Source organism: Sipha flava, unplaced genomic scaffold (genome assembly GCF_003268045.1).
Source record: "Sipha flava isolate LNK unplaced genomic scaffold, YSA_version1 323_pilon_pilon, whole genome shotgun sequence".
Classification (NCBI taxonomy): domain Eukaryota; kingdom Metazoa; phylum Arthropoda; class Insecta; order Hemiptera; family Aphididae; genus Sipha; species Sipha flava.
This window is the reverse complement of record NW_020273008.1, coordinates 377789-398926: the sequence shown is the minus strand read 5'-3', so window position 1 is coordinate 398926 and position 21138 is coordinate 377789. Positions and strand designations below refer to the sequence as shown.

The 21138-nt window shown below is 31.2% G+C and overlaps 1 protein-coding gene and 1 pseudogene across 2 annotated transcripts in view; one reads left to right on the top strand and one right to left on the bottom strand.

The window, feature by feature from the left end:
- The window catches only part of LOC112686703 (lachesin-like), a 280882-nt gene that overhangs the window by 217045 nt on the left and 42699 nt on the right, over positions 1-21138 (bottom strand). The window lies entirely within an intron of this gene.
- LOC112686724 lies at positions 4420-7969 on the top strand (annotated as a pseudogene).

Here is a 21138-nt window from a genome sequence, read left to right as displayed (position 1 = left end):
TGCGAGAAAGTGTTTTCCAGAACGATTGTATTTCATTTTATATTTAATTGTATTCAACCATTTGTTTATTCATACAAATTATTTTTAACATTCGTTTGGATAGTTTGCTGTCGGTAATACACGTATAAAGTAAACAGATGAACCGTTAAAATAAAATATATTTGTATGTTGCACGAGTTACATTAATTACATTAATTAGTTACAATAATTCAAAAAAGCATCAACTCATTGCTTTAAAACGTGTATCTACTACTAAGTGGTCTTAGTAGTATTTTTCAACATCATTAGACACAGTTTTAAAAACGTTTACACCAATAATAGATGCATTAAAATATACTCAAAAATATGAAGGACCAGGTGATGCTAAGACTGGTGCTACAGTTAGTGGACTCGTAGATTATTTTACATCTTATTGATTTTTATTAACAGCATTTTCTTTTCAAAAAATATTTCGAATTCTTGAATCAGTTAATAAACTTTTACAAACAAAAGATCTTGATTTGATGGCAGCAATGGTTTTAATTGAAAATGCTAAATCCAAAATTTGTACTATAAATTATAGAGATACAGATTCTTTTTCTGGAGTAGTATTATCAGCTGAACAATTTTCTGAAACGATGAATATGGAATTTGTGGCACTTCCTACACCTAAATGTAGACGTGTTCCAAAATTTTCTGGTGAACTTCAAAGGGATGAACCAATTACAGATCCCATTACAAAATTCAAAGTTGAATGCTATTATGGTGCCTTAGATATAATACAAAATGAGTTAAATGACAGGTTTGTAAATTATGAAGCGGAGTTATTAAAAGACATTTCTCAACTCTCTAAAAAAAGAATTATGTAAATTAAATATTTACCAAAAGATGCATTTAAAATTATTTGTGAACTATATTCAACATTTTTAAAATATGATGATTTAGTGAACGAATATCAACAGTTTTGTTCTAATTTCTTAGAACTGGAAAAATCCATATTACTACCTGAATATTTGCATAATAAGGAGTCTGAAGGCGATGACCGTGATTATGATGATTGTTTTGACAGTATATTTGATAATGTAGAACAAGACAAAATCGAAAACCAACTTGTATTTGTGACCAGAAATGTAGAAAATGTAGGAAATGTGGGAAAATTATTTAAACTATTTTGTGTATCTCAGTTAAAAAATATTTTTCCAAACTTACACACTTTACTTCATATTGCTGTAACACTACCAGTTTCAAGTTATTCCGTGGTAAGATCTTTTTCTAAGTTAAAGCTTATGAAAACAAAATTAAAAACCACAATGAAAGAAGAACATTTGGAAAGCCGTTTAAAAATTACATGTGAACAGGATTGCGTACCAAATGTAGAAATCGTTATCAATAATTTTGCTAATAAAAGTACGGAATTATCAAAAGCACTTCTTTATAAATATTAGTAATAGTATAATTGGTTTTTAATCGATGTTATTAAACTTTTATTAAACTGTATTTACTATTTATATTTTTAAAGTAAGTATTGTCTACTCTATATAAAAAAACTACCTATCAAAGAACATTTTTTTTATGAAAAGAAAAGAAATACAGTCTGTTAAGTAAGAGTAAATAAAATTTAAGTTTTTTTTAATATATTTTAATTACGTGTTTTTAAATTTGTAATGCAAATTATTTAATGTTTAATGTATTCGATAAAATTGTTTAGTAGTATCATTTTGTAACCCCGAACTTTCCTGCCATCCACTTTAATTTTTCCCAGCTTTAGTCAATACAAACATCAGTTATCAAATTAATACTATTGAGTAAAAATTATCTGTTACAAATACTATAAGATAAATTAAGAAAAAATGTGCACGTATGGTAGGTGGTGGGTGGTTAAATTAATTGTATCTAGTTGGCAACATAAAATTGTTGATACATTGGCGCCACTGATTAAATTTGTTTATTTTTATACCACTCAAATTTCGGTGGCTCTGACGTGGTAACCGAATTAAATCGATAAACAAGTGTTAACTTGAATGAAAACTCGAATACTAACGACACAATATTGCGTTTAGCAGCGTAACGCATTAAAGTAAGTACCTGTAACTGGTTTTGCACTGTTATGTAGTGTACATATTTGCTGTACGCATTCCCGTATTATGGTCCACCAGGCGAAAAATTCATCCGTTGACGCTAAACTACACACAATTATTATGTCTTCTACCACTGATTTTAGAATATACTAAATAGAATATTTTATAATCAATGTTTCATTTATGCCGTTACCGGATAATAGAAATAGTAAAATACCCATATGAGCCGTAGAAAATATTTGTTTTAGAAAAATATTTGTTTACTTATACTTTCAATATTGCATGCAGTAAATAAAACGATAATAAATGGTCATGCTTAATTTCAATACTTGGGAATATGCCTGTTTTATGTAAAATTAAGCATCGTTTTTTTTTGTTTAACACAATGTTCCGTTCATTATTTCGTAATTTTTTTTCTTTATTTTTTTTTTTCTTTTTCGAACTATTGTAATTATAACTTATCAATATTTTAGAACGCTACCAGATTTAATATATTTATATATATATTTTTTTTTGATTCATTGCGATAGTGAAGTGGTACGATAAAAGCATTCAGTAATAATACTAAGTCGCCGTTCGTGTATTTCAACAAAAATTATGTTGTTATTCCGTTAATCCCACATACTCGTGAATAATTTTTAAAACAATTGAAGAGCTTTCGAAAGTCGTTACATTGTTTTTTTTTTTTTTTTCCGCGTTTTGATTATTATATACGTCCGGTACACGAAAAACAAATGGTTCGAAACAACCTGTGTTATATTCCTATTTTGCATTACGTCGACATACTTATAAACCTAACCCACGGCATACTCAAAGCATGCCCACGCGTATATCCCATTATTTCAAAAATAAAATATCGGTCTAAACAAAGCATTGAATAAAAATAGAGTTTCCGATTACGTACCAGTTTTATATAGCTTACAAATTTTGGAAAAGGTCGAATCATTTTTATATTGTGTTTTTATACGTGGAAATATAAAATCGAACAACGATCTACACTTATTTACGGAATTACTTCCAAAGAAAATATTTATAAACAATAGTTTATGTCTACAAATAATTACAACATTTGTTTAAATCACATCGTTGTTATATCGTAAGAAAAAATTAAAGGACTACTCAATTTACAAATATAAATTATAGCTGTACTCGTGTAAAAATAATTTAAAAGTTCTGGAACTGTTACCGATTTATTATTGTACACTCCGTATATTGAAGATAATTTAAAATAATATTATTAACATTATTATATATAAGTTTGAAATATCGATTATAATATTCGATTACATGCTGTGCGAACTTGTCAATACGTATAAACATAAATTATCGTCATTATTTTATTTAGTAGAACTTAATATATATATATATATTTTTTCATGAGTTTTAATACTCCACTAGAAAAAAATGATTTACTTTAAAATTAAAATTTATTTATTTTCATAGTTCATGGTCCTGATTGGACATAAAAGTTTTTTTAAATAATTTAAGAATTTTTACGTCGATAAAAATCGAAGGGCTTTTTACGTAATTTTTCAAAATAATACACGTACTTGAAAAAAATCAATTAACTTAAATTTAGGTAAAATCAAAACAGAAAATTCCATCAAAACAATGCTTTAAATTATTTTCTAATTATTAATTAGGATTGTGATTAAAACCATTAACACATATGATGACTTTATCGGTTATCTGTAAATGGATTTCATGGTTTAATAGAAAAACGCAACAATTATACATGTATTTGTGTATTTTCATAATCTTATGAGAATCAAATACGAGATAAAAATTATAAATCGCAAGACTACAATATTCGTGTGTTATTTTATCCAGTGGCATCCGGTGTTCGATTCTATAATGTTATTAATGTTTGAAATTCTTAAAAGTATAAAAGAACAGTAGTCAATAGTTTATCCTTATTGTATTTATCTCGATTAAATAAAGTTATAACTAAATGTATGTAAACGTTGTTACTTGAATAATTAATAACTATTTATCACTACCCCCCTCTCATATAAAAAATCCTAAGTACGCCAGTAGTTGTATCAAACGATAACAATAATCACACAATAATTAAATCACAAAGCACTGGAGGTCGCTAGATTTAGAACAGATACCAAAATGTACGTCGGGTGACGAAGATGGTGAGAAGGAAATTTTAATCAAAGTAATTTTCTTATCACTCGGGTGATGAAATTAAATTCAACCTCTTCCGCAAAATCTCGGTGTGTGCTCCGGGCGTATATAAATCAGTTGCTCAGGAATCGTACAATCTATGCAGAAGATATCCCAACGGTTAAACGTTTTTTTTTTGTATTTTCGTGAGACGGCTTTCAACGATATGCGTGAGAAAATGTTAGTCGTAATGAAGCCGAAACCGTATAGAGCCGTTTTCACGTTGTCGGTGGTCTGCGCAATTACCGCATGTTTAGCTATGCCCGTCGATTCGACGCCGATCAAGGAGGACCATGTGATCGGCAAAAAGGAGATCGAGAAGTACATGACAATACTGGAGAACCTCAACATCGATCGAATAGTGACCAGCCCCAGGCTGATATTAAGTGTTAAGTGTTTCCTCGATGAAGGACCGTGCACGGCTCAACTCAAAGATTTGAAAAGTGTACGCGCATTATTATACCGTGCTAATTAAACGTGTCTCGGATAATTTTATATTATAATGTATTCATCTACAAACCCTATTACGTGCGAAGTGATCTCATTGTTTTCCAAATATTGACCTTAATGTATTAACTGAGTTAGGTATATATTTTTGTTTAAAACTAAAGATGTTTATTTATTTCTATCTTACTACAATAGAAACTTATTTAGTGCGTCAGTAGCCGCCGCTGCTTTGGGAGGTATGTGTTGAAAGGAACCTTGCCAAATTTAAATTAATTAAGTGCATTATTTCTCAAAGACCGGGTGATTTACTTGTACGGTTGGTGTGGATAAATAAATCGCAAGTCGTTACAAGATCTAATTATTCGTTAAAAAAAAAATAAATAAAACTAAAAAAACTAATAATAAGTTTCACTTTTTACTTTTATGTATATCTACTTACTAATTTTCAAAAGTTATTACGAGTGTCGACTGATAATGATTTTTCATTTTGTTAATAGAATAAAATTTAAATTGTATTTAATGCAATATACATTTATAAATTTACCGCGTAAATAATATAAATACCGAGTGACCACTCAATTTGTATGTGTGGTTTTATTCATACCAATTGAGATTATTATATATACATGGGCGACAATCCATAATTATAAATAATAATATTGCATTAATCTTAAACCTTATATTTTATGTTAAGACGATAAATCATGTATTACTGATATGATTCCAAATAATTATTAAAACTATTTTTTTAAGATAATTATGAGTTAAAAAGTAATTGTTCTGATATAACCTATTAGTTTACTTTTACAGCTATATAAATATTTTAAGTTGTCTTGTAAATAAAAAAATGAAATTAACTTAACATTTTTAGAAAATCAAGTTAGAAATACTGGAGAAACTCTGTAAAAATGAAAATAGATACATATCATCAAAAGAAAATCAATTTAAATTTAAATCGATAAATTTCACCGTTTTACTGGAAAATTACAAAAAAAAAAATTCTACATGAATTCACCTCACTATAAATGAACACATATCGATAATGTATTGCATAATACGCATGAGGTGATTTTTCTTTTGGCTTCCATTGAAGTCTAAATTTTTTTTTGTGTTTCGTAAAACGTAGGATGGCCAGCTCTAACAAAGTTAATGGAAAGAGTTGAGCAGGAACGCTACAATTTTTATATTTGTCTAAAAACAAATATTATTAGCCCGCAAAGTCCAGTAGTATATAAATTATACAACATCTAGTGGAGGGATACGGTCTTTTTTTTTCCCGGTTTCCAGTTAATTCTGAACCAACATAGTTATATAATTTATAGACACTCGAACGACGCGAATGAATATACGTAGTAGACTAAAAATGTTCCTGGTACAATTTTCAAGCTAAAAGAAGTTTCGGGCAAATACGAGTGAACGAGCAGACATTTTGCCTGTTATTGACTAACGACGCGAACGGGATCCTGCACTTTTATACTCGTACACAACTTCTTACTGATCTTTACGCTAGACGTAACCCTCGTGCAGTATTAAGAGAAAAACAAAACTCTGATACACACTTTAAATTCAGTTTAATCGATTATAAGATATTCCATTTATTTTGAATTCACGTGTTCGAAACTTTGTCTTTATTTTCTAATACTGACGGCATACCATCGAGTATCGCTACCGTATAATGTAATGTACCTTCAACGCGAAAGGTTTTCCAACGGGATTCCGATTTCATTATAAATATTCCAAATGAATTTTTTCGTCGTCTTTAATCCTGTTTTTATTAATTCGAGTATCCATGTTCAATTTTAAAAGTCCCGCGTTATCCGAACAAATGGACGTTTGCATTTTTGTAACATTTTCATTTGAAAAACAATGCCCGTTCACCCGTTCGTTATACTCTACGACAAATTTGTGTTTCGCGTAAAGTAAATAATTTAAATACGCGGATGTTTTTTCCGTACCGATCACGATACAAATCCACCGGGTGGTACCCAATTAAGTGTGTTAGTATAATTAATACAACTTAGCCACCGGATCAACAGTCTTCAGTAATATTTATCAAATAATTATTATTTTACCTTGTGACTTAAGATTGTGTATTGCGGTAAAAGTAATCAAAAATTAATAAAAACGCGAAGGAAACTGCTGTCGGGTATAATAATAATAATAATACATTTTAGGGAATTATATATGAATTAGGTACATTAAGTAAAGCTTGTTGAGCAGCGGGATTAAATAACTCGCGTAATAATTCGCTAAGACTTTGCGTAATTTTTTTTGCATATGTTACATACGCGTGTGTGTGAACTCATGAATTTATCATATACCTTCTACTGATAAATATCAGCTACTGCGATAGTTAATCGCACAAAACGTTTATAACAAATTCGAAATCAATTTATTATGACGAGTAATTTTAGCTGAGTGCATCGCGGATAGGACGGAATATAGTGAGTCACTATTTGTGTAGGATGCGTGCGTTTTTATATTGTTGAAACATATCATTTTCCTTTTTAACGTAACGAACGACGAGTGTGCTACCGCATACTTTCTAAAAAAGTATCGATTTCGATTGATAAATGTACGATGTACGGTATTTAAGAAAACACTAGACGTGCAACGAGCAGCAATGCTGTTATATTCTACGGTAATACTTTTTATTAAAACATAAAACGTAAACAAAACAATAGTGTACAATCAACGCAAACGTGGTACAATGCAAATTATAAATAACGAATGCGAGTGTATATATTTTTCATAATTACTGTTTTTTTGTAGTAGTAGTAGTATATAATACCAATCAGTTACTGAATGTGACGTAAGTTTTCTTCGTGGAAAAAACATATAAAAAATCCCAATTTCCCTAGTCGAAATACGCTGCATTATACGTTTTGATGTTATGTTATGCTACACTCTAATTGGTCGAATTCGGTTTCGTCAATAGTTGATTCAGACTGAATGATCGGAAAACTAGTGCAATATAGTTGCACCGAGAATGCACAGTCAAAAGCAATCGAAATGTATTTCTCCACGGGATATATCCAATTTTCAGAAGCGATAGGAATGCGTTTGTTTGAGATAGGATATACTGTAGTTTATTACTCATAGCAGCTTTTAACGGTGACGTGGTACTCGTTTATAACCCAAATACCTAAAGAGGTGTTTGTTCATATTTTGTTTTTGTTTCACAGAAATTATGCCTTTACTGGTGAAATAAATACGAACAACTTGTAAAATTATTCGATCTCGAAGGCGTATACCAGAAGTAGTTCTTGGATAGTATAAATGAATCGGAATGATGGTTTATCGAGTGAAGTCAACGAATATTCCGAAAAATGTATAAATACGTGTAGTCTATTATTTATAAAACTAATGGTATTAAGTTAGTTCCTAATAAATCATCGCGTGATACATCTTGAACGACCAGGCTTAAGTGCGTTTCACCGCCCTTAGCTACTCACTTACTTTTACAATGATTCTTTAGATGCGTTAAACATTCTTGTACAAAATATTTACTCCGATTTCATCGAGGGTGAGAAAAGCACAAAAGTGCTAATATCATAACAATAGATTAAAACGAATGTCGATGATTGCTAACACTCGGTGCGAACACTCACGCGGTAATCGAAACGATACAGAAAACGTGCGTTCCAAGCCATTGACTGCGCCCGGGACGGACGATTGGGTATCGCTTTAAACCAGGCTTAGGAACGATAAACTTCAACATTTCAACTGTAGTTCAGTGCGTATTTAATAATTGAAATGTTATTCGACTTGCTCTTTTTCGATACATATCTACGTACACCCATATTTTATTTTACTATGGTTGTATAATTTTAATAACATAACTCCTAATTAATTAATAGATATCGACGACTATTTATCTTTATTTTTCACCAACCTATTATTGTTGTTTTAATTAAATTAATTATTATATTATGTCTATCGATAAGTATGAAATGCGCTGCGATGTTTGATATAACAATTGATCTGAAATATATTTATACGCCAGGTAGCTATATCGTTCTACATTACGCACGGATGCATAAATATACATACAATAAACTGCAGTTTATAATACGTACACGGTCGACTGCGATGATAATAATTTTGAATAATGAAATTAAGCAAGTTTTTTAATAGTTGTGCACAACAATGGTTTTATATTTTTAATTAATTATTAAAACCGTATACGATCCGATGAGGTGCACAAATTTATCAACATATACAATTTTATTTTCTATATGCACGTATAAACATTAACTTATATTTAAATAATCAATATTTCCCCAGAAGATTATTATATTCTAAATTTTATGAACATTTCGAAGTATCAAAATTCAAAAAGTACGATTTCTTCTTCTCGTGTCAATTGTCAGTAAAAATGACTTATTGAGCACTGGCACAGTGCAAACATTCGATTCACTATTTCATATAACAACTAACATTTTGGATCACGAGCATAGCTATAATTTTTAATGCTTTTCCCTGTTTTAATTTCAAATCATTATGATGAGAAAGATTTTATTGTTTTCTAAAAACGTTGGTGTTTGAAAATATCCCGCAATAGCTTACAAACCGTAATAATTGAAAGTACTCTGCAGAAGTGTGTTGTAGAGAGAAAATATTGAGACCTTATATAAATACCAGGACACTATATTAGAAAAAAAATTGACGTTTAAATATACGAACAACTTGTGCAGACAAATTTAAAATAAAATGAATAAAAATAGAAGAATAATAAACTAAAAAAATAATAAATACTTTGGAGCTATTACATTTTTACAAAAAACCCAGTACGTGGACGCGTGCGTATAATGCACTCGATAACATAATATAGTTCTGCACAGCATTTTTCGTGTTTAATTAGAAAAAGGGCTTTTTAATAATAATCATAAAACAAAAAGCTTACATAAGTAAACAAAGAAGAATGTCAATACAATAATAATACAAAGTGTTGAAGGTACGTGGTATGTATATACATATACAGTCCGAGAGCGTTTCACGAAAATAATCTGTTTCAAGTTATTCCATCAGCGGAGGTAAATTTCTAAATTTAATTAAAACGAATGCGTAGATAGCTTTACAGGTACCTATTATACCGTTCCAACACAACACTAAGCAGATATAATTCATGTAATATACGTGTGTGTGTGTGTATAATTGTGTATGTCACACGCAGAACATTTCCATCTTATTAAAAACCTTATACATTGAATGCTAGTTGTTGCGTGATTCGGCTGAAAACGTCCGCAATTTTAATTTTAATTATAATCTTATCGCTTCTGGATTATGAAGTATAGCAAATCGAGCAAAAACAATTTTCCGACTGAGACATTTCTGATTTGCTTAGAACTTACTTTGCTCCCATAGAGCTTTGGGGACAACAGATCCATGACCTAAAGGTCGGACCACGTATGCCGGTAAGGGTAGTATGGCTGAGCCAGGAGGTTTGAGTTTTCTTTTTTTTTTCAAAATATAATGTAATAAAATAATAAAACAATTGGTAGACTGTGTTTTATTATAAACAAATTATATACTATTTATTGTTATGATATAAATGGCTAGCACCATGGGTGGATAATATATATAATATATGATATAATATAACTAGCTGACCCGGCGAACTTCGTACCATCTAACAGTCGATTCTTTAATATTTATTCTGCTATTTGGGGCACCGGGTCAGCTAGTAAGATAAAAAAAGAAAAAAGAAAGTTGATAAGTCAATAATTACATTATGTCAAAAAAGAAAAATTATAAAATACTTAAAATTCTTTTAATAGTCACTAAAAAATCACAATCAAAATTACAATTTCAGATTTCTTATTGTGATACCTATTTATTATATTTCATTTTATTTTTACTTATTCTAAATTAATTTTCATTTTTATTGTAATACTTTATGGTACATGATATCTTTTGTTTGATTACCTGGAGCTTAAACAAACAGAGCAGATGGTTTTTTCAACACGGAAACAGGCAACATACAATTGACAACGAGAGAAACATGTGTTTTCCAGATTAATACCACAAACACTTAATGATTGCCCTTGGGATTTGTTTATAGTCAAATAGAAAGCAAGTTGTACTGGAAACTGTAGTTGTTTAAACACGAATGGTACGTCTGTCGGAATCATTGGGATGCGGGGTATCATAACGTCTTTTTCTTTATACTTTCCTTTCAATATGATTGCTTCTATTACGTTATTTAGTAATTTTTTTATCACTAATCGTGTGCTGTTACAAAGTTGTGGTTGGTGAATATTTCGCAACATTATTATTACAGATACAACCTTTAATTGAAGATTATGAGGCGAAAATCTTGGCAAATCAATTGAGTTTAAAAATTCCGGTGGATAGTTCACGACATCATCTTCATTAGTTGCCGTATCAACTGATGTATATGTCCTCATTTCGCCAGGAATGTCATCTTGAATTTTTAAATTTATAAATTAATTGAAATTTGAATTTTGTAAATTCATTTACATCAGTGTTTTTGGCAGTCAGTATAGCTCATTCACTCAACTAATCATAAATCATGGAATGAGTAATTTTGAGTAACATTTAGAAACACTTTCTGAATGAGTTCAACTTTTGATTACGTTAACTGACAAAAACTCTCAGGAAAATTGATGCAGTCAGTCAGCACATCTATAGGGAATTTGCCATTTTCAATATCAATGAGTTTTTTAGAGAATATATCTCTAGATTGGTCATTTTGCAAAATGACACGCATATTCTTACTTAAATGTAATATCTTGACATGTTTCCACAAATTGGAGGACTTTAATTATGCACTCAGTACATCAGCTTGCATTGAACATGGAACCACTTGGAATGTTTGGCGAAAATCTCCTGATAATAAAATCATTGCAACATCAAATTGTTTTTGGTTGTTCCGTAAATATTTTAAGGTTCTATCTAAAGCCTCAAAAGATTTGTTTATGCATCATCGTGAATTCATTCCACACTACTAGTTTACATTGCTGCAAAACCTTTGCCATTGCGGAATTTTTGGAAATGCTGCAGGTTGGAGTTTCGTTGTTTTGCATATTCAATGGCAATTTTCGAGCTAAATGGGCTATTCGATCGCCTTCAAGGAAAGTTGCTGCAATGCTTAATGAAACAAGAGCAATTTAATTTTTTTGAGCGAATTGTTGCCAATATTAAAGTAATAAAAAAAGTTTTTCCTGTACCACCAGGAGCCTCAAAGAAGTAAATCCCTCCAGTTCCATCATTTATTACTTTCATAAGAGTATCAAATACAAATTTTTGTTCATCGTTCAATAGTGGAAGATTTATTTCAATCGATTCTTTCAAAGTATTGACATCATAATAATTTTCATATTGTAATTTTTGATGAAAAACATCGTGCATCTGACGATTGGGCGCGGTCATCCCCAATTGACATAATATCTTGTTTGACATCATCAAGCATATATCCTCAATGAAAATCAATGTCCGATTGTAAATTTCTACACTTATTTGTAAATTCAGATTTCCTGTTCTATTGCGTATATTAAATACAATATCGTCACACATTACTGCCATCTCCACAATATTGTATTGTAGTTCACGATTCAATTCAGTGTTTATTAAATCAGATTTATACATTGGATACTTTTGCCCATTCACTTTACGTATATCTTTATATGACAATGGGCTGGTGACATTAACCAATAACAGTTGAAGATAAAAGCACTCGGTCTGCCTTGGATTGACTGTAAATACTCGCCTCAAGGTCTTTGATTTGAATAAACCGGGACATGCCTCAATGGGCGTGCCTTGCTCGCGGCGCATCCATTTTTTTGTTGGAGTCCATGTGAAATAGTGCGGTACTTCTGAATAGAGTAATGTTCTTGCAAAATCACCAAAATCATCCGCACGATTACACAATTCAAAAAATTCGGTGAGTCAAGATTTTGGTGGATTTATAACATGATCAATCGCTGTCTCGCTCGTGAAATATAAACGCTGGCCGTTCTCAAGATGGACGGCTAAATAAAGAACTGGTGGATCCCGTTTATGAATTGAGAAACCAAAAATATGCCAAACAGTTTCATTGGAGCTAACGTATCAGTCAATTTTGGTAAAGTGTTATTTCATCGTTGTTATTCACCGGAGGAGCGTTCATATTCGTATTTTCAACTCAAAATACAGCTATATCACTAGCCATGTATTCGTTTAAAGCCTTTATTCACATACTTACAAATGTATTTGATGCTCTTCGCTGAACTGCAAAACTTAATATTAATATGAGCATTGAATATTTTGCTCAGCAGAGGATCTGTTCGACCTGTTATGATCAGTCATATGTTTGAGCACAAATAAATAAACAATTCTATTTTTATATTTAAAAAAAAATAATATATAATAATTATAATATAACTGTCTAGTTTCATTAAATACCAAAAATAAAATTGATAGTTTTTAAATAGTTTTTAATAGTTTTTTTAATAGTTAATTAATAGTATTTTAATGGTTTAATTTAATAGACTGGTATCAGCTGGTGGGGATAACTGATCAATTATCACTTGCGCAGTTATCGACCTGGTCAAAAATTATCATAATTAACTTAAATTTATTAAAAAATAGCACTTAGGATTATAAAAAATAGATAAAAACCTATTTGCAGACCTACCAAATGTATATACAAAATGTCATTATAATCGGTTAAGTTGTTTTGAAGGAGTATGTTAACAAACACTGTGACACGAGATCAATAAGAATAATAATAAAAAACAATGATATCACATACAAGGATATATAATATAGATTGATATAGAATAATAAAATCTAAGACTATTAAAGGTTTACAGGAGGCTGTCTTGCTTCTCAAATAATATATATAATAATAGAAAAAAACAAATTTAAGAATGTAGGGGGTTTGTCCGTTATACACGACGTTGCTATACTTTACGGCGATGATGACTTGATGTATATTATCCGCCCGCTGAGGGCCTATGGTTGATGCTGAGCCCATCATGTGAAAAGAACCCGTCGTGGAAAAATTGTATGATTGAAAATGGTGCACTCGCGTTTTGTGTATAAAACTCCGGGTCGTGATATAACAATATATTTCTGCGTATGTTTTTACAGCCACGTACCGTGGCATGTACTTGAGCCAAAAATGACGCGTTGGCGGCGACGGCGACCAGCCATGAGACCGCCGAAATAACCAAACACTACATACAATACATGGGGATAGGGGAGGACACTATGATAAATAATTGCCGAAACGGGTTATACCTACAATATTATAAAATAATAATCAGAGAATGTTACATAATACTGTTGTAGTTATACTAACAATAATTAAACGATCTATGAGTATATAATTCGGGGAATATAGTAAAATAAATGGAAAATTCCTTGAAGTTATATGACAAAAGACTGTAAGTTTTTCTGATAGGACAAACACTATATTATCTGCGACTATAATTTTTTTTTTTACTTTTACTTTGAAGACATTCAATTATAGCCGCTACACACTATTTTATTGAAACACTTTCCTCGTTTCACTCGCTATCATTTCGCGGCCCGTATGCACGTTTTACACAACACTGTCCTCGAATTATTTAACTTCTTTTGTTCGAGAAAACAAGAATAACGTATACAATCTGTAACAATGTACACAAAAGGCAGTTTACACGATATCGTGACGGGTATTCGGCTGGAGGGCTTGACCGAACGAAATATCCCGTCGATGATACTCCAAATGGTCTCGGCTTAGAAACGTTTGTCAAACTCTACGCATCGCCTCATTTGCTTTTACGTTTATCCGGCGAGTACAACGCCAACAAGAAGTGCAAAGACTAATGTTTGATAAAAAAAACTCGCATAAACATTCGGTTCGCAACAAACCGATTGAGAAACGAATGTGAAAACCATGCCAGCGGTTCCTAAACTTTATTTTCCGCGTTGCCTTTTCTTAGACCCAATTTAGCCACGGTGTCCTGCTATGATTAACATGAAAGACAGCACAGAAAATAAATACTCACCCATAGCAAATTTTGTTAATTTTATTAAAATTTAACTTAATTATAAATTAATGCATTGTTCAACTTAAAAATGATAAACATAAATTATTGTTATTACGGTTATAATTATTACATAAAAATATTATAAGGTTAAAATGAGTATGTACTTAATAATAAGTAATAATATGCCATTATTACTTGCCATAAAATTTTTACAAAAACAATAAGGAAATAAAAAATTCTATATATCTTAAACTATTTGTTATGAACCGTAGGGTACCTAGGGCATCGCGTTGCACAGTTTAGGAACCGATGATCCTTACTAATCGTATTTCACAACGTTGAACGGATAGTTGTCGGCTCGCCGGGAAGGCGGAATATTTTTAGATTTCGAGTGTTTGTTGTGCGTCAGGTCACGAGACGTGATAACCCCCAAAGATTGTTCTATCCGACAAAAACCATACGCGGACCGATCGCCGAAGAACAGTATTACACATCGTTCACGTCATCCACGCGTTTGCGTTTGCCGTCGCCGACGGCCATTTGATGGAAACGTGGGCCGCTATTGTCACGAAAATCGATTATCAGCACATGTTGCGGTGTGTTTATTTATTACACATTCGTTATTCGTTATTATTTTTGGCAATCGCAACGCGTCGCTCAGCACATAGTATCATCGTGAACGGTACAAAAGTTATATGTTTTTGTTTACCGCGTTCGCATTACAATACGATACGACCTACCGAAATTATATAAATTATGAACGGTAAGCGCGCAAACGATATTATTATTACAATTATTATCATTATTATTATTACTATCATATGTGTATGGTAGCGGATGGGAATGATGCGAACACGCAGTATTCCGGGCATAACTCGGTTTCATCGCGGCCGTCATCGCCACTGGAAACCGAAATATTATTTAGCCATTTCGTAACTCATCTATTATAAGCACCATGTCGTTTCTGCAAACAGCTATCGTCATTATCAGTATCGAATCGATTACGCGTGCATGTTCTGCAGGTCAGTGGCTATTGTCGTTCGGCACCAATTGTTATTGCAAAATCGTTAACAGATCGCGAAACGTACCATTAAGTTTTACCGACACGTTTAAATGTTACTGAATAATTGTTGTTTTCAAATAGTATTTTGATAACTTTCAACCCGTAAAAATGTCATTAATGTTAATTTTATGTATTCATGATTATCGGAAATCTATCGATGGATTTTAGCGATTTTGGTTTTGTGTTTGAAACAACTAACAAGTGATACGCTATTAATTATTTAATGTGCACGTATATAATAATAATATAATTAATATCTTATTTATACGAAATAAAATAATTAAAACTTTCACAGTTAATTATAAATGTTCAAAACTAATTTAAACTGATACCTCTCCCTCTCTCGCTCTTTCTCTCTCTCACCTTCTTTCTCGATATCTCTCAATCTCTTTATCGCTCTCTCGTATTTTTTTCACCCATCTTAAATTGATAGGATTTGGTCGAAAAGTGAAAGACGAAACGGTTTTTGAGGTAGTGAAATAATACAAAACTGATATCGAAATACGTAGATAAAATTGCATCGATTCATTTATAGAACTTTAGTTGTTGAACTTGGTCAATGATAATTGCGTAGCTATATATACTTTTACACTGATTGTGATATTTCCGACATTCAGCCATGTGTAGATCATAACTTACTCGAGTCATGGTTATAGAGGCCAAGGGGTTCGACAAGAAGTTGTCAAGAAAATTTTAAAAATAAAAAACGTGTATGTACTTAATTAGTCGGTTTTGAAGTTAGTGCATTCTATTTTCAGAGGGAGTAGAATGAAACCCATAAACGTTTCACGTGATTTAGTCGGTTTCGAACTGAATAATTAAGCAAACAGATTTTCACGATTTACTTCAATAATTGAATTAGCATTTTTGAATATTATTAATAAGTCCTTATTATTATTAGGTATAGACCTAATAATTTTTTGCGTCGGCTGGTTTCACTCATAATATCCATACACGATATCCATAGTTGTATGTCACACGTATGCCGACTATTATTTTACATTTAAGCGTTTGGAAATTATCGCGAGCACAGTTATTTCGAATAAACGAATAAATAAAATCAGAAAAACATTTGTATATACACTAACGACAATGTAATTCAAATTTTAACGGAAATAACACGCCTGTGGAGTGAACTGGCAAGAATAAAATATAAATAAATCCATAACAGTTTCATCGTGATAAACAATCGATTCAATAGTGGTTGAATATAAATATATATATATATGCACATGACACGTACATATCGGAACTGACAGTACATGTATAATATATGTATTATGTATCAACCCGTACACTTATAAATGCAAAGCGCATCTCGAGTTCCTTCTGTTGTATTCATAATCACAAATATAAAGTATCGTACAGGGTATAATATTAACAACGGGTAAAATATGTCATCGATAGTATAATTTATCGAATAAAATAATATATAAATATATGTATCCGGGAAAATATATAAGTATGCTAACTAATATACTAATATAATAACGATACTAAAAAACTGTATTGAATAGTGACAATAAACGTGCTCGATCGACAGCAAAAAAAAAATGGTATTGAAAAATGTTGTGAAAATATTTATACGGACGCGGTAAATCAGTTTTAATTTCATATTAAGATCATTACTACTTTTATAATTCTTTTTTCTTTTTTTCGAAAACTAAAATCGAATAAATATTTTGTTTTATCTGGTTGCGCAATTACTGTTTTAATCAAGATATAGAATACGGTTAAACGTCAGAAACAATAATGTCAGAAAAAAAACTCCTAAAACAAGTTTTACTTTAAAAATAATACTCATAGAATTTGACTTGGCAGTATAATGATATGCTATCACATAGGGTGTGGAATAAACTGAAATAAATATAATTCGATTATTGAAGTGATTAATAACATCAATTATGCGCGGGGAAATGTAATAGTACAATTTTGCTGAAAAAATATATACAAACAATTATTGTCCTTAGATGCACCATTGTGTTTGTATTTGAAAATATTACACAGTCAGAGATAGAAAAAGAAAGTCACGACAGTTATAACAACAAAACAAGTACACATATTTTACGTACATATGTTGTGTACTTGGAAATCTCGGCAATAATAATTATACGCTACTCGTAAATTTTGTAAAATTAAAAATATACATTTAACAGCGCTATTGCTTCGTACACGGCTCTATGTACGTGTGTATATAAAATGCAGACATAATACACTAATTTGTACACACAAAATTAACAAATTTCCAGTGGTTTTTCGTAAGTATACTATTTGTAGTAATATTGAAGCAGAAAACGACGAAGCATTTAGTTTTTATTTTGAGTCACTTTGACTTTGTATATACCTGAATGTTAATTTTTAATTCGAAACCTGCCATACTTTACGAATATAATATTACTCTAGACTTAACATTTGTTTTGTTATATGAGCAGGCTTCACATATTTGAATTCTGCTTTTTTGTATAACTAATAAACATTATTATACCTATTTTAAAATAATTAGACTATTTTTGTGACAGTTAATTTTGCGCATGCATACAATAGCTTTTTTTTCTCAAACAGCAACCACCTATTTTAACCACTAATTATTTTCGCCTTATTTTTTAATGAGTTTTGGTAGAGTAATCAACTCTATAAGTCCATAACTGACCATGTTACAGCAATTTAAAAAAAAAAAAAAAAAAACAATGGTATAATACTCGGGATTTTCAGTATGTTTGCTATAATTCTGAAAATAATTGTTTTAGGTTTATTTAAACTTGAAATTTTTATGTCTATTTATTTGGGAGATTTACTAATTATTTTATAATTATTTTAATTTTAACCTACTATTAATTTTAACATAAAATTTGTGCAATAATTATAACATATAGCAAAACCGTAAATAAGTATGTTATTGATTCCGCTACATTGAATGGATTTAGCATGGGTTTAGACAACTATAGTATTTGAAGAATTTATACGTTAAATTGTAAATTAATTAATAACTAAATTAACTTTTTTTTTATCTTAACTCTATTACAAATTAAATTCGTAATTAATTTTTAATAAATTTCATTCGTTGCAACAGATTGATAGATAAAGACTGTTTATTTTATTTATTTATGTATTATTTTGTATTCGATTTTCCGAAGGACACAACTTACGCTGATACAGAATTACTACCGCAGTGACAACTGACGAGTAACGTACACTATTCAAATAATCACAACGCGCTCAATACATACGCGATAAATTCTTCCCGGTGTATAAATTTACATATTCGTACTATCAATCATATTCCAGTCATAAGTCTAACACGTCATTTATCCATTTAACCGTTGCCGTTGTTATCGAGACATGCGTAGTACACTTTCGTTGCGGGTTAAGGTTCGCAGGGATCGAAAAAATTACATAACAGGCACTCGATCCAAATGTGAGTCCTTCCGATGCAAGGTCGTAAGGTCTTTGCGAAATCTCATTAACACCTTATGTTGCAGTGTTGTTTTGTCACGTAGATGGACGGCCAAGCACGGCGCAGACTTTTTGAAGCCGTCCGCGGGTCTTCTGACTGAGTTTCGCCATTGTAGCTTCGTGTCGATAAAATCGACGATTACGGTTTTTCTTCGTCCATTCCCCATCGCAATCCGCTGGTCCCGCGATAAAATATGGGCAACTAGTAGCCGAAGGAAACTGAACTGCCTCAGTATCTCGACACCGATCGGACGGGCAGAAGAGGTTCCGATAGGTATAAATTATCTCATCCGTATCCGTCGACCGTTATCGAAAAAATAAAAAATAAAACTTATTGACAATTATACCTCCCGGGGCCGCTTCATACTTTCCTCTATCCGCGTGAACAGGTCGTTATATCGGTCCGAACCGATGACGTGCGAAGGGGTGTCGCGCGTCCGTACCAACAGTCGCAATCAGTAAAACATGCCGTCAACAACCCTATCGCGCCCCTAACGAAATATGTATCTTATGCGTTTTATTCGATTGTTTCCGGTTAGCAGCACCGCTGTTCTTAGGTTCCACGTTATTTTATGCCGTCTCTATGTGCTCATAATGAAATCATAATAAACATTGTGTTTGTCGGTCAAGTGAAGCGTTTCAATGTTTGTTCGTGTTTTTTTTTCGGACAGTGAATTCGCAACGAAGTATTTTCTATGATCGTTGAATAGATGGTATATACGCGCAGAGTATATTTTTTCACACGTGTGAATTTATGATTTTCGCTATGTTTTCTATAGATCATCAAAAAATTATCAACAAAATTAAAAAAAAAATAAAAAATAAAAAACCAGAAATTTATATTTATATATATATATATCTACATCGTTCGTGTATTAGTGTTTATTAACTGATGAAATCGTTAATACCATGTGGTGAAATATGAAAACTGTATGGAAATAAAATAGCATTTATTTTAAGTAAGTATTATTATTTGTATTTTAAGAATGATATGCCAGATAATTTTTACGAACGTTATAACTTAGTCTCCTTTTTAATCTCGAAGAGTCGCTTTTGTTCTAATTTATTTGATCGAGTAAATACTTCGATGAATGTTATCGACATTTTAATTTCAATAGAAAGCTTGGGTTGTTGTATTATTGAAAATTCTATTAGTAGAAATTTAAATAATCAATATTTATACATTTATTATTTATTTTTTTATCGAACATGTATAACAATCATGTATAAAAATTGAATGTTCATAATTAAATATGTACATAATATACAAGGAAAAGTATTTTGACTATTCAAGATGTCAGATAAGCATTTAGTTTTTCTGAACCTAATAATAATTGTGTTTATATTTGTGTTTTAGAGTTTTTTAAACTTTATGAATTTCTTATTAAAAGTCATCTTAGCAAGGTTAGACATTTTTCAGCTACAATAAAAAACTAAAATGTGTTATCACAAAATCGTAACTATAAATAATCACTATCGGTCGGATCACGTTTCGTCTTTTATGTCTCATTTGATCTACTCAGACCAATATACACTAGACGTCAAAATACTACTCTTCCGCGGGCGTCTGTTACGTAGTGTGCAATCCGATTTCGACCTAACACCGGTGTAGCCTACTGCAACCATCAGTCTATCGATATGTAAAACCGTGTCAAGATTCGGCTACATTGTCCATACTTATCCGCCATATTTTCGTGAGTGAATGTGTTATAAACTTATAAGTTGATTGTCTTCGTGTATTTGGCCAACAATAAACATTTTTATGACGGAACTTCGTTGAAATACCCATAGTGGCCATGCAATATTATCGTAGCGAATATTTTTCTGCTTCGAAATAAAACGTATTATACGGTTAATTTTAAACGTCAACAAAACGATCGTATCTTACCTCGGACGGTCGAATATTAGACTATGGATCGCACAGCTATCCCGGGCCATATAATTTTGCCTTCTACGGTACGATAAT